Source organism: Bactrocera latifrons, unplaced genomic scaffold (assembly GCF_001853355.1).
Source record: "Bactrocera latifrons isolate USDA-ARS-PBARC rearing strain unplaced genomic scaffold, ASM185335v1 scaffold_27, whole genome shotgun sequence".
In the NCBI taxonomy this organism is placed as follows: Eukaryota; Metazoa; Arthropoda; class Insecta; order Diptera; family Tephritidae; genus Bactrocera; species Bactrocera latifrons.
The window spans coordinates 1,206,327-1,222,549 of record NW_017536296.1 but is presented as its reverse complement, the minus strand read 5'-3'; the positions used below and the strand labels follow the sequence as shown (position 1 = coordinate 1,222,549).

Sequence of the window (16,223 nt, the reverse complement as noted above, 5' to 3'; positions counted from 1 at the left end):
AGCTCCAATGAGAGAACGTATGTGCTACAATGCTCCATCCAACAACAATGCCTTGCACTTTCACAAAAACAAAACAAAACGACTGTGATAAAAGTTCAGCAAAAAACGTGTAAGCAAATAAAAGTCTGTGAAAAGTGGTGGCAAACTGGATACGTCAATTGATTTAGTTGCTTTCAGAGCGAAGTTGGAGCGAGTCGAGCGAAAGTTTAACTGGTCCGTTGGGCGCATTTTCATTTCTGTATCAAATTTTGCAGTGCTTTTCAAGTGTTCATTATAGTGTGTGTGTGTGGTTCATGTGAAAAAAAAAATACAGAAATCAATTAAGTAAATTTAACTAATATACAAATATCTGACTGAAAATTTACGGTAAGAATCTGTTGAAAAAAAAGTCGAAGGATTGCATAAAAATACTCCATAGGTAATAAAGTGTACAAAGTGCATGATCGTGTTGAAGAAAACCTGTCGTCCAGCCGATTGTATTCTATCCAGACTCTGCAGCTGGAACTGTGCATCTAATTATTGGTATATGTATATACATACATACATTCATACGTTAAAAAATAATAAAGGTTGAATTCATATGTACTGCACGTATTCGAAGTGCCGTTTGTTCATAATACCCCACAACGTGTTGGAGCGTGTATTGCTGCTGATGCACATAAAATCCGCTAATCGCCTGCAAACCGGCAGACATATTTGATACATACGCACATTGTATTGCATACGCGCAAAAGCTTGTACATATTATAAACGGCAAGTGCATAAATTTGTAGTAAATTCATATAGTGAATCTCAAAAATACGCAAAACGCACTATTACTGATAGTTTAAAGCATTGTTTGTTCAAGTGTGAAACTAAAAAGATTTTTCGGAATTTATTACATTTCTAATTGGACTGAAATCAACTTGGATTTTTGAGCTTTCCAACTTGACCTGCTGTAAGTAACCTTTTCATTACCTACGCCATCTTCCGTAGTTTATCATTATGTATACATGTGTGTTGGCATTTCCTTTTCCTGATTGGCTTTCTCTTGCACAAACAAAGCACATTTCTCACACTATATTGTAAAAATAATGATGTACACACATTCCTTTGTATTATACTTCTAATAATTATCATTCAGTGTAAATATTCATATTTTAGCTGGGAAAGAAAGTAATCTTGCATTTTTTCAATAGAATTACACATACATATATAGATAATTGACCGGTTGCAGGGAAAGCCTATTGATATACTAAACATTTATTTAATAATATCCTTTATACGACGTAAAGCATATCTATATTTTATTTTATTCAGGTCTATAGACACATATATGTATGTACATACATATGTATTTGCGATTTTTGTTAGATTTATGATGAAATTTCTGCAACATTCAAAAAATATATGTATAAAGCTATTGGTGATTGTGTAACGCCGGGCAACAGTAGTATGTAAGAACATACGAATTATCAGCACATTGTGACCGTAAGGGATGTTTCCTTTGATGACAGTCAAGGGTGTTCTTACATACATTTCTACATATTGGGTGCATCTCCCGTCTTTTTGCACATTTTTGCTATTCTATAGGTAGTAAGACATCGTTTTCGTTATTTATTCCTAGCTTACAGTTGTTAGTTGCGGTTCAATGCGTCAGTAATTTTTATTGTTTAAACGAGCACGAGTTCATTCTTTGCCTTTCCACATTGATTTTTCCTAAAAATGGCAATGTTTTCGCATTACCTTTTCACGTCATAGTTCAAGGTATGACTCACTGTTCTCAGAAATATCGACCGCGGTGGTCAGCTGTGTACAAAACTATGAATATGGCATTGCTGCTTCAGTGATTATGTTTCAAAAAGAAACCAAGTAACTTTAATTTCATTTTAGGGATAATTGGTGAATATCAATATTTTAGTATGATGGTTGTTTTCTAGATATGAATGAAAGATGTGCACATACACATATTTCTCATTGCAGGTAAGCATTTTCTGTAGTTTTTCTGGGTGGGTCAATAATGATGTACCACATATATATGTATAATATATATGTATACGTATGTATGTGTATTTAAGTTATGAGAATAAACATCAGCTGGACGAAAACTTCTAATTGAGAATATTTTCTCTTACTTGGGCCAAAAGCAATTGCGTTTCATGTTTTTAACTAAGGTGTGTTTTGTTATCAGTCATTGTGAAAATTATGTTCTTTAAGTCTATGGTTAATATAATTTATCAAATTTATTTATTTTTTTTTTTATGAATATTGTCACAAATGAAGATTCATAGTTTTTAGAAATAAAATGTCATACAAATTTCCTTCTACAACTCTCTAAGTCTTTCTTACTCAAATTTTTCGTGGATTATGGTTATTCGAGTTAGAGAAGTTCATCTGTATATACCTACTGAGTTAACGAAATCCCTACTACATACATACATATGTAGGTATATAGGCACATTCTACAAGTATAATATTTTTTTGCTGAATTACAATACCTGAAGAGAAAGGCGTTAACTACTTTGCAAAATATACAACTAATAAGCATATTTTTTCATAATTTCTATATGAGCTTATAAACATACATACATATATACATACATTCAAATGTACACATGTGGATATAAACTCCACCTAACGGGAACGCCTCTAATCTCTATAAATTGCCGTAAAATCTGAATACGCAGAAAATTATTGTATCTCACACATTTTCTTGCACACTAGCCGAAAGTGCTAACAGTGGTAGATACTCAATTTACTAGAATTTGTACAATACAATTTGCTTTTCTGTGTGTGATACTTCCATCAAACAATAAAAACCGACAGAGTACAAATAGATTTGACGCTACTTTTTCTTTTCGCTAAAAAACACACAAAAACCCGACATGAAAACAAAGTGGTAGCTTTTACCGCCTCTTGTGTCCAACTCTTTGTCTATTTTTCTGCTTTTCATATAAAATTTATCGCTTGCACGTGTTAAAATATACATACATACATCCAAACATTTGTAGATATACATTTTCAGCCACTGTTTGAATGAAAGATACAACAACAATAAAATATACATGCATGTACATATGTATGTGTGTATATAAGTTTTTATTTAGTCAGCTACAACCTGCGCTCACAATAATTGGGCCATAGACGCACGCTGTCAATGCTAATATCTTTCTAAACCGAAATAGCCCTCATGTAAATGCGAGATATTACCACGAATTTCAACCTAATTTTAACACGGACGGATGGGCGGACGTTGTGACTGAAAGTGAGCTGAACACTGTTAGTAATTAGTATACCTTTGCACAGTAGCTCCAAAGAATAATCGAAAACGGTGCATAAGGCTTGTTAGTTATATAGGGTCTAGGGCGAGTTGTAACCCAATTTTCATCATTCTATGCAGAGAAATGCATCGTTATAAGAAAAACACGCCCTTTATCCATCTTTTATTAAGATAACTCACATATTGGCTGAGGAATACGGCTAAAAGCAAAAATCTTTATATTAGGTATTAGCCATCATATAATAGTAAGTAAGTATTAAGTATTGATCCTATTCAACCCATTGAGCGAAAATTTGGTCTACGCCCTATATAACTAATATCAGGATTTCGAACATCCGGCTGACTTTACTTTATATGATTGGTTTTATACCTTAAAGTATTTCCCTCGCTTTGATGCTTACAAGTTACAAGATTATAAAATGTTCAGTTGCACCCGATCTTAGTTCTATATAACCTCTTAAGTACTTTGGTAATAACAGAATTAACACGAAGGTGTGCTCACTGAAATTAAAAATGTAAAGCACATCCGATGATTTTTTTGAGTAACTGTACGTGTGTACATACTTACCATTTTATTGTGCATTTAGTGTTACGAAATTCCAATTTTTTCTTTCTTTCAAATTTTTTCATGGCGTTTGGCATGCGTTTTCGAGAGTAAGTGCGAATGTTAATGCTAGTACATAATTTTCAAGTACATTAAAAAGTCAACGCGGCGTGAAGTCAACAGTTTTTGTTGTTAAATTTTCGTTTTTTTTTTTAACGCGAATTCTTAATTTATTCACCTAAATTTTTTCAACATTAAATCGTTAAAATCATATAAAACTCTTTAAAAGAGTATGCATAGACAGTTACTGTTTGTTGGTTGTTATTGTATTTGGTAACATGAAATTTGAGACAAAAGTTTATATATTCCTTTTTATGGTAGATATAGTAATCTGCTGCTTTATTTTTCACTATCGCCACATCTACACATATTACTTTCAAAATAAGAACAATAATAAAATGCATTTCAAGGTTCTCTACTATTTTAAACAAAAAGACGCAGAAACTTCAAATTTTATACAAAAAAAAAATTATTATCATTCGAAAGAACATTCTTTAGCATTTATTTTTGAAGATTATCTATTTCAAATGTTGGCCGCGATTACGTCTCAGATGGTCCATCCGTTGAGTCCTATTTGCTATGACTCGTTCCAGCATTTCGACTAGATAACTGGATCCAAGATTTGAATCGAAGCCAGATTGTTTGCATAGACTTTAGCCTTTGCATATTCCTACAGGGGAAAGTCTAAGGGTCACGCAATCTTGTTCAAAACGTGAAATTATCTGCTCACTGAAGTATGCTCTCAATAAATCCATTGATTAATGTGTTTTGTGGAAAGTGGTGCCATCTTGTTGAAACCAAATGCCGCCGAGAGCACGAGATTCAATTTGAGGTATTCGCCATTGACGGTTACGTTCTCACCGGCATCATTTTTGAAGAAATATGGACCTACGATTCCACCGGCCTATAAACCACACCAAACCGTTGTTTTTTCTGAATGAAATGGCAACTCTTGAATCTCTTCAGGTTGCTCTTCGACCCAAATGCGGCAATTTTGCTTGTTTACATACCCATTGACCCAGAAATGGGCCTCATGGCTAAACAAAATTTGCTTCAAAAACGTCGAATCTTCTTGGAACTTGGAAGAGCCCATTACATTACAGCTAAGACTGTAGAAAAAAGTACCTCTACTTGGATCACCGATTAAAATGTGTCTAAAGAGCATTAGCAAAGAAAATATTAAAAATAAATTTTTCTCCAAACTGCATTGAATATGTTAAAATTAAATAAAATTGAATGTTTTTTCTTCTTCAGAACTTTTTCCACCTTTAGTTTATTTTGATAGAATACAAATGCTTGGCATCCCTAATTCATATTAATTCTGCAGTTCATATTTTAATATCCACATACATACATATGTATGTATATAAGTGCAATATATACATACAAACAATATTTAAATTTATACATACACAGTTATTTATAAATATTATAATATAAGAGCGCATACATACATGGGCATTAAGCGCCTCATATTACCACTTATGTGACATCAATTCTGCTTTCCACTCCATATTCTGTACAAGTGTTTGCCAACATATATGTATATTTTTTGCCGGACTTAACGGAAGTCATACAATTATTTTAATGCTACCTAGCGTGACACCAACTCACACAGCTGACAAGTGACCACGACAGAGTGGCATTAACAGCTCCAGCCTGAAATATAGAAATTATGTTGCATTTTAAATGCCCCCAACCTGCATTCTATATAAAAAAAAATGAATAAATGTGTGTACGTGAGTCTACAATATGCACAGCAGTGTGCAAAATAAATGCAACGCTTAACTTTCAGTGTTTAATGTTGTTGTAACTGAAGAAGAAATGTGGCAATTTTTTGAAAAATATATATTCTTTAACAATCGAAAAAAATATATATGTATATTTTCCAAACGTTTTCAACACTCTGGACTGCAAGCAATATATTTTTAAGTTTGACTTTGTATTAACCTGAAAGTCAAAGTTTCATGATATTCATATGAACATTTCAAGTTCCTGATCTCAAAGGCTTCGCTGGCCTGTTTTGCAGGCCTCGAAGCTTACCGCTATCATACCAGAACCAAAATACTGACAAATTTTGCAACAAATACATTGTACTTTACAGTGTATGTCGGGGATGAAGACGTAACTTTACTTCATTAAGGAGTCATATAGCCTTGGAACTCAAAAAAACAAGATGTTTTGTGATTTTTTTAAGGAAACATTTACATAATTCACTGTACTTAATAAGTAAGTAAGTAATAAATTGCAATTAATTATTTTAAATTTTGGATTCCCTTGATCCCGTAGCCAGGAGAACCTCCGAAATATGCGAGGTGTCTGAGAGTGAGAAAATTTTTTGTGCTTATAATTATCTAAAATCCAAAATTCACAAAGCAAGCGTTATTATTGCAATAGAGGGATTCAGGAGGGAATTGAAGAACAAAATTTTGATTATTAACAAAGTGTAGTTTTATGTTAACAAAATCGTATTTATCAAAAATTGTATTCCATTTATCAGTATCTAGATATGCATACGTATCTAAGATGGTCAGTACAGTCATTTCGGACAAAATTTCCTCACCGACAGCGTTCCAAAAAACCCGTTTAATATCTTCAATCGACCAAAAACGGTTTCCGCGGGGTGGTCGTTTGAGTTTTCTGAGTCACAAGTAACTAAATGTTGTTGAAAGCTAAATCGAACCCGATGGTTGCTGCACGATATTGGTTGAAAATTTGTCGAAAACTCACCTAGAATCAATGCAGTATGCGACGGTGCATTATCGTGGCGCAAAAACCAAGAGTTTTCGGCCCGACGATTGATCGTTTAATTCGTGTTATCTTGGTGGTCGGAACGCATAATTTTACAGTCATTAACGCGATGCTTTTGACGCAACAAAATTTAGTGATTATGTAACCAATCGTATTCTTACTTATCTTAGGACCAAATGATTTATAAAAATGGTTTTCACTGAACCTTCCGATATTCCAAATGCCAATAAGATCTCTGACTGTTAATAATCGATTCTCAGACACCAATTCCTTTATGTTACTGACGTGCTGATCATCAGTTGATGAAAAAAATTTAATGGAACTTCCTTGTGGAATAATTTCATTCATCATAAAAATCGCCGAATGCACTTTAAGTACTTCAGAAAGATAATCGTATACTAAACACCAATAGAAAAATATATTCCGACATATGGGTTTTCACGCAAAATTTAAATTAAAAAGTCTTACTATTTTTTGCCCATCGTAACGCAAACAAAAAAAAACCTGAAATCCACAACAAACATCTTAAATACACACTGAATGATCAAAATCAAGTATGGAAGACGTGTTTATTTGACGAGATACCTTCACAAAATTTTCCATGGATTATTGTTCAATGCAACGATACTATTTTTCAAGACCTTATTTTCTTACAAATTAGCCGATCAAACTCGAGTTCTTGTATGGAAGCTTTTTATTTTTATTTTTATTTAATGTTTTTTTTTTTTTTTGTTTCTTAGTATCTGTTTTTTTGCACGCAACTGTATATGTATCTCTAAGCGTATACATATCACAATATACCTGTACATTTATTATATAAAATGCAACGGCATGAATTTTAAAATAGGGGCATGTGAGCATACATACACACATAACTGTTTAACTGTTTATAATTTGATTAAAAAACGGCAATTTTAGCTGGCATTTTATTTTCTTATTTTTTGGTTGAACACATATGAAAGATACCGAACAGTCAAACTATATCAAAATATAATATATTGATAAAAAGTTAAATCCACAATAAGCTCTTTTAATTGGGTTAAAATTTCTACACACACATATGCATACTATGTAAGTGTACATATGTACAGACCGGTGTGATTTTCATTTCCACTTTTTCTCATCAATGCTCACATCTGGTAACACATAAACGGATTTTACCTTAATAATTCGTTAATTGGCATTTATGAAAAATTCTCCACTGCATTTTTCTATCCATCTTTCAATACTATTATGCTTTATATGCACTTCTTTATTGGCTTATCGCTCATTAGACGGTTCAAAGTGTTTTGTTGCAATAATAAATAACCAGTTTTTTCGTAACAAATTTCGCTTTTGTTTTTACCAGTTATAGTGATATCTTTTCAAACACCATTTACAGGGTGTTTCGTCACGTGCGTCCCCACGCCCGCTTGTCTATTAAATGTCTTTCGCCGTGATGCACAAATCTCATTACACACACGTACACCCATTCATACACACACACACATCTAAGGCCATTCGCTCACGTTAGGTTCGTTGAACGAAAACGTGAAATCCATTCAGCGGCTACATCGGCATCTGCTCCAGCGCTCGCACCAGTTCCACGGCACGGCAAACATGCCGTGTTTGCGCAGCAAGAATGTGTTGTTGTCATCTACGTTGTGGTCGGTGGCTTCGCCCGCCACCAACGTCGCAAACGCCCATCTAAGCGTACGTTGTCCGCTTTTTCACTTTGATGTTGTGTTTTGTTTTCATTGTTGTTGTTGTTCTTGTATTGAAATCACGTTTCGCCATTGCGAATCATTTACCGCGTCATGTAAAAGCTGCTCGTCGAACCATCAGCCTATCCAATTATTGTTGTTACATACACTGGATCTTGCTGCACGCCGTCCAACCATGCGACCAGCCCGCTTGACGATCTGTTGTAATCATAAATAAATGCGAGTATCAGCAATTGTTGTTTGTGCCGTCGCTTGTTATTTGCGAAAATGTGAGGCTGCTTGCTTTGAATATCACTTTGAATCGGTACTTCTTGCTCATTTTCCAATATATAGTACATATGCACATATTTGCATACAAACATAAATACTTATGTATTCATATACAAATGTATTTATTATACCGTTGTAACATGTTGTATGAAGAGTATAATACAAGTAGTTTTATACACTTAAAAGTTGTTTCTAAAAGTTGGAAATATAAAAAGAAATATAAATATATGTATAATACTTAGTTCTACCATAAATTCAGTTAAAAAATGATAAAAGGCTAACTTCGGTATCATTTAATGTACATTCACAAATAACGATAACAACTTTGATTGGTCAGAAAAATTCCTGGGGGCCCGGATTGGACTTAATGCCAGCAATGCTTTTGCTTCTTTGGAAGTTTCTGCGTAGATTTTGTCGTTGTGATTATTAAAACCTTCATTATCCGTGACAAATTTTTCATCTATAAAAAGGATACTTTCATGGCCGCGTGCCACTAAAAAAGCCGCTTGCATCTTTTGAGGCTAATTTGCATGTCAGAAGATGATAAATCATCCCTATCTGAGCTTTACCATAATGTGGAGATCATCTCGAATGAGCCTTGACATAGATCTAGTTCATATCTGGAACATATTTTTCTTTTTTCTAAGGAACAAAAATTCTCGAAATATTCTGTTTTTTGAGAATCTCATATATTTCATATCACAGAACTGAGTGAAGAGTAAGGAGTTTCAGGCCGTTTCGAAAAAAAAACGATACAACATTTTATGAACTCTAATAGCTTGCTTAATTTAAAGTACTTTACGTAGCTAAATCGTAAAAACGTAGTTATTTGAATATTCCAAAGTGCTGTTGCAACTGCACGAAATTAATTATACCTGTCAAGCTGGACAAGAACAGATCCCTTTCCACGACCACCGCATTTGGGTAACCGGTCGGATCAGCTTTATATTCAGTCAAGTTCCCAAATTACTTGAACATTATTAAATCAAGTTTTGACGGTCGTCACCGTAGAAGAAATGTTAAAATGTACAACATTTAAAACACGATATTTCCTTTTTAAAAACCGGAATCGGAATTATGGCTTCTTTTCCAATTTTCTAAAATTCACTGGAACACCACTTCTGCACGATGTCTAAATAATATTACGAGTCCGATTTGGCTCGAAATTTCAACAGTGGAGCAGATAATTTCACGTTTTGGGTCGGACGATTGGCCACGAAGTTTGTGTTAAATCACACCGTTAAACTTTTTCCTATAGGGATATGTAAAGTATAAAGTCTATGCAGACAAACCCGCTTCGATTCAGGTCTTGGAGCAAACCATCACGCGTCGGTGGCCAGTTACCAGTCGAAATGCTCGAAGAAGTCATCAAAAATTGGACCCAACGGATGAACCACCAGAGACGTAGACGCGACCAACATATGAAAGTGATAATATTTAAAAAATAAATCCCATAGATTGTTCTTTCGAATGATAATAAACATTCTTTAATAAATTTGAAGTTTCTGTGTTTTTCCTTAAAAAAGTAGGGAAGCTCGAAATTGATCACCTATTACTTTCACCTTCGGTGTCGCCGAAGTTAACTTTTTTTTCTTGTTTTAAGGGTACCACAAGTTCACATCCGCCCGAACTTAGCCTCACCTCAGTTGTTTTACGTTTTCTTTTTCTCATATGAGTCAATTTCACTACGTGTGGACCACTACATAAATGTCTGCAATATGTGTTTGTGCAACAATATATGGATAACCAATATTATTTCTTTGTTTTGTCTTCGCTGCAGCGTCTTTGCGATTTGCATTGTTCACCAAAGACTCTTAGCTGCAGTGATGACTAATAAGCTGGGCGAAAAATAACTGTAACCTAACCAAGGCATGGCATGGTGCCCATAAGATCACTCGAAAGCTGGTAAATGAAAAATTTATATGCAAACGTGTGTGTAGTTGACCTGTGCAGATTTAAGTTATACCTGCTTTTAATCGTTTCTGCTTTAAAGTGGTCAAACAAGAATTTATCAACTAACTGTAATTAAACATATAGTTTATACAAGTTAATATTTTGAGTTTTTAAATGCTCGCTTACGGGCGTGACTGGCGCACAATTGATGGAAAGCTAGGAACCAAGCGCTAACCCGAAATTGTTTTTGCCTTGGTTTTTACCACGTTTAAACGCGAACAGTTTGTTTTTGGGCTATTCACTTTCTTTGTTTCGAGTGGTCGAAGAACTTTCGGTGTGCCTAAACTGACGCTTATCCAAGTTCATTATATGCAAACTATTTGTTTAACGATGTTCTCAATATCCGTTCCAAAGAAATCTTGTTCAGAAACTTTGCTAGAGCCAGCATTGAAGCCGGACTTCTACTTCCGATGGATATTTTTGACCAATTCTTATCCACAGTATTTGCTAAGGCTCAGATGTTTGTGTTTTTTTTTTATTAACTTTCATGATTATTTTATAAAATCGAATCATCTCCGATCCATCATCGATATTTACAGTGAAATGATAATTCTCGAGATCTTCCAATGAGATGGTTGTGGTTTTCAATAATCCATAGGATTACAAGATTTTTATTGCCGCGTTCTAGTCTAAAGACATGAGTTTTAGATACTTTTTGCAGTGCCTTAACAAGGGCAATTCATATTTTCCATCCTCTTTTATTATTTATTCAATAAGATTAAAATAAAAAAATCAGAAAAATAAAAAATTTCAAATTACAACAACTGAAGAAGTAGGGGTTTCACAAAATTAGCAAGGGATCATTCACACGATTTTAACCCTCCTAACATTCTGAAACGAAAAAAATAATAATAATATTGAATAGTGTGGCAATATCTGGAAAGTTGGAAAACAAATTTTTCACAAATAGCCACCAACACTTGAATGATACTTGAATTTACCGTTTAAAATTTTTTAGAAATAGTACAAATAGAAATTTGGAAATAAGGCTACTAGTGGACATAGACAAATCTATAAAGAAGACCCTCGTAAAATTTCAGATAAATCGGTCGAGAAGAACCTGATAAACCGAGGATATCGTTAAAAAAATACAGTTTCACGAAAAACGTCTATAACTTTGAAAATAAGCAGAATTTTGAGAAATCTTTTAAGAGAGATATTTTTGAATATCAAACAGTAAAAATATGTAAGAAAATTTTTTTGGCTATTATATTTTATACCCATACTCGTTATCAGTAATGATGCCTTTGAGGAATTGATGATTTCCTTTGCGATCTACAGTCGATCTTGTTTTAGAAAATTTTCATTTACACTCTTCATACCTTAAAAATTAATCATCTCTTTTGGATAAACTCAGAACATGTCTATAACAAAACGGCGATTTTCAAGCACAGTTTATTCAAATCTCTCAATATTGTTTTTATCAAAACAGGCGAATGTACCACTCAAATGATTGTGGCAATATTTCCATGGATTCCGTAGCCGCGATTCCATTGAAAACACATAATTTTAAGCCAGATTATAGCATCTTTTTATAGTGAAAATCACCAGACAAACTTTTTGCATCATAAATAAACAGCTCACCAAACTTCACACTAACATTAAAAAAGTTGTACCAATCTAAGCATATTTTTATATCGATTCGATTACGCGCGCAGTTTAAACCCGCCAGTACGTATCAAATTTGATCAGATACCAGATCTACTTATGTATTTAATTATAACAAATATTAGAGAATGACAAATGGAATAAACAAGTAGTACAAACTGGTAGAATCATATTGAGATAGTGATAAGTTTACTTTCACACTAGATTTCTGACAAGACAGTATAGCGATCAATTAGAATAAAAATGCAAATCGAAGGTGCATTAATCATGCATTTACTTTTAAATAATTTTTCGCCAAACTTATTTAATTAGTAATATTTATCTAAGCTACGGAATATTCATACATGTATTTGTACATAAGTATATGTAAATATGTATGTATGTATGTCTCTATAGTTTCTCTGTCTCAAAGTCTCACACTTTATGGTCTGATTCGGTGCTCAAATAATAATATCACTCGTCATTGCGGTTTGCAGTCTATAACAGCTGATATGCGATATCGAAAGACATAAATTCAGTCGAATAAACATAAATACATAAATATGTATGGCAAACCGCTATAGTGGTAATATACACACAAATCTGTAATATGTATACATATATAGTTTCCATGCCGGCATCATACGATCGACTACACAAATGCAACAAAATGATCAACAAATGCGAAAGCTTGTTCGCTCCTGGTATATTATGTTTTTGTGAGAGAGCTTTTCTTAATGTATAATATAAACAAATCCACAATTTGATCTACTCAAACAAAGTTTAAGTTATTTCAACATTTAATTTGTAAAAGCTTTTATGCTCTTTACAAAATAACAAGAGAGCAGACAGCTTTGGAAGAACTCTTTACTTTTGATTTGTACGTAACTATGTTACAAAGAGTAGTGGATGGTCTAAGAGAAAAATGTGAAATAAACAAGTTAATATATATGTATAAATATGATATGTACATATGTATGTACGTGTTGTATATAGGCCAAAGCATTTCGGCCTGTGATAATTACGGCCAGATACTAGTGCTAGTAGGAATATAGTTTTATTGCCCGAAAACACTATTTCGACTTTGAATATGACTGGTACTGAAAATTTGAAAACGTGACATGACTCAACGTGCCCCCATTTAATATTTGCTATTTATAGTTTTGGCAATATTGTGCTTGAATAGTTTGAATAACTTTTTGAATAGAAATAAAACAAAAACTATTTACCTAAAATGTGTTTGAGTAAAATTAAAAAATTTGTATCGTAGTGTATGATTTTCAAATGTAACTTTTTTTGTCAAATGTGATTTTTCAAAAAAAAAAATTATGCGGAACTACTCCCTTCACGGAGCATACTATTTGATTCAAAACTTGTTACACTCAAGCCTTTTGCTTTTTTTTTTTTTACCAAAAAACCTCCTTGTAAAAGAACTCAAAGTAACAAGAAATGGAATTCTTAATTTTTTGTTTAGCAATAAAAAAGCTTTTATGTTCAAAATAATTAAAAATAGTAGCCGTGTTCGATTCAACTTTTTTCACTCCCAATGTTTGGGCTTTGCTCTAACGTAATGCAAAATGTGACAGTAACAACAAAGTCTTCCAGTTGATTTCAATGTAATGGAGTTTATGGTTACCCCTTTAAATTTGTATAACTACTTACGACCCTATAGCTGTCTTCGACTCACCAAGCGTTATTCTCCATGGAATCGAACAAACTATGCCAGTTGTTCAAACAAGCGAGCAGCACTTGTGATGCAACCCTGCGCTAACATACTTATCTTCTGACGTTTGCGTAATAGTGTTATGATTCTTATTTAGTGGAGAAATTCCTTCTTCGCTACAAAAAACGTTACCGGAACCTTTTATTTTGGTTTTCTATAAATTACTATAATTGCTTTTTAAGTCTTAAACTTTAAAATACGAGAAATAAAGAAAATTTCTATTTTCATTTGTTATTTGAACCATGAACGATAGTAAAAGTGAGCTAAAATATGCAAAACCAAACTTGGCATCACTGAAGAGAGAAGTTATACCACTTTAATGAGGTGTCGGCATATTCTCTTACAAGACTTCAACACGATAACATTGTTATTTTTCGACTAGAAATCAGAGAAATTATTAATCGAAGATTAATTATATCTACTTGATTATGCCATTTTGATCGACTTATGCCAGTTGTTTGTTCTATTCTTCAAGTTCTAGCGAAAGTAATCCAGCTTCTGTTTGATTATGCCATTTTATACCTTTTTTTATGTCACATTAAATTAGTATAAAATTTTATTGCTATAAGCTTGTATAGCCGTATATTGAATTTTGAAATTTTTACCGATTTATGCCAGTTGTTTGTTCTATTCTTCAAGCTCTAGCGTTTTGATTATGCCAGATTATTTACTTTATACCAGTTGTCTTTCTATGGATACGCCATAAAATAAGTATGAAATTTAATTCCTGTAACCTTATATGGCCGTGTACTTAATTGACTATGCCAGTTTTACCGATTTATACCAATCGTTTATTCCATTCTTCAGCCTGTGACGCATATAAATCAGCTTCAATTTAATTATGCCAGTTTGTTTACTTCAAATCAGTTTCATTTTATGGGTCAGCCATTAAATTGCTATAAAATTTAACTGTTATAACTCTTAATGACCTTATCTTTACTTAATTATGCCTTTTTTACCGATTTATACCAGTTGTTTGTTGTATTCTTCAGACTTTGGCGAAAATCAACCAGTTTCTATTTTATTATATCAGTTTAGTGTATTGTGTTATTACAGTATCGATAACTGTACCATTTTAGTTCATACATTATTTTGCTAATATTTTGATAATTTTGCGCGTTTCATAAACAAAACAATAAAAAACCTTTTGCCCTCTTCTAGTCCACAACGAAGCACAAACAGTAAATAACTTTAAAGCCACAACCATTTCGATAGTTTTGTTTTGCTCCAACGATATAAATTTATCAACAACAATAACATCCATAAACATTACTGAAAAAAACAAAAATAAAAAAGCTTGTTTTGCGATGTTGTAACATTAAAATATTTATATTTGTTGTGCTTTTTTGCCAGCTGTCCGGCGACGCAGTTGCAATTACAAATGCACTTTAAGCACGTATGAGTGTACACGCTTGTAATTTAATGATAAAATGCAATTAAGGCGAGATGTTTTTGTTTACGACAAACTATTCAATAGCAAAACAAGAGACTCGCCATTGATAAAAACAAAACAATGCAAACTGATAAGGTGGGACTTCGATCGCGTGAAATTTTTTATTACATAATCGGAAAGAATTGGTGTAAAGCGTGTGTTTAGTTTTTAATAAAAACATTTTCATTTTGAGCATTTTTTTACGTAGCGGGTCCCAAATCTAGCGCACAACCCTGTGGAGGAGATGTTTCACCTTCTCGCTTTAGCTCGCCTTCAAACGTGTGAATTTGGCTATTCAGAGGATACTTAGTCTAAGACCGAAATACGCGAGTTGCTTGAGCCATAAAAAAATAATTTCGAGCTACTCCCAAGTGAAGGGCGCTCAGAGAACTTTCCTCACTTGCGTAAACTTCTACGCATGACTCCATCCTCAGAGATGTTAATTTCAACGTTCCCGACTTTTTTAAAAGCAAAACCAAAGAAACTTCAAAAGAATATTATTTACAATTAGTTTTTGAAGATTATTTATTTCAAATGTTGGCCGCACCTGCATGCGTCTTAGATGGTCCATCTACTGACTCCAATTTTACTCTATGTCTTACTCTAAGGCCTGAATCGAAGCGGGATTTTTTCCCACAGGTAAAAGTCCAACGAAGTGATATCACAAGATCTTGGTGGCCAATCGACGGGCCCAAAACGTGAAATTATCTGCTTAACGAATATTCTTTCAATAAATTCATTGATTTATCTAATATGTGGGAAGTAGCTCCGTCTAGTTGAATCCAAATGTCTTCGAGATCATGAGCTTCAATTTCAGACAGCAAATAGTCGGTTAGCTTGTCGCGATAACGGTCTCCAATGACGGTTACGTTATCACCGGCGTCAATTTTAAGGAAATATGGATCGATGATTCCACCGGCCTCTCTACAGTTTGCTTTTTG

At 33.4% G+C, this 16,223-nt stretch overlaps 1 protein-coding gene across 1 annotated transcript in view; it reads left to right on the top strand.

The window, feature by feature from the left end:
- Positions 1-17: 17 nt before the first annotated feature.
- Positions 18-16,223, top strand: part of LOC108969934 (PDZ domain-containing protein GIPC3) — a 33,250-nt gene continuing 17,044 nt past the window's right edge. The window contains exon 1 of the mRNA XM_018934954.1: positions 18-937. The gene's annotated coding sequence lies outside the window, so the exon portion shown is untranslated. The remainder of the gene's footprint in view (positions 938-16,223) is intronic.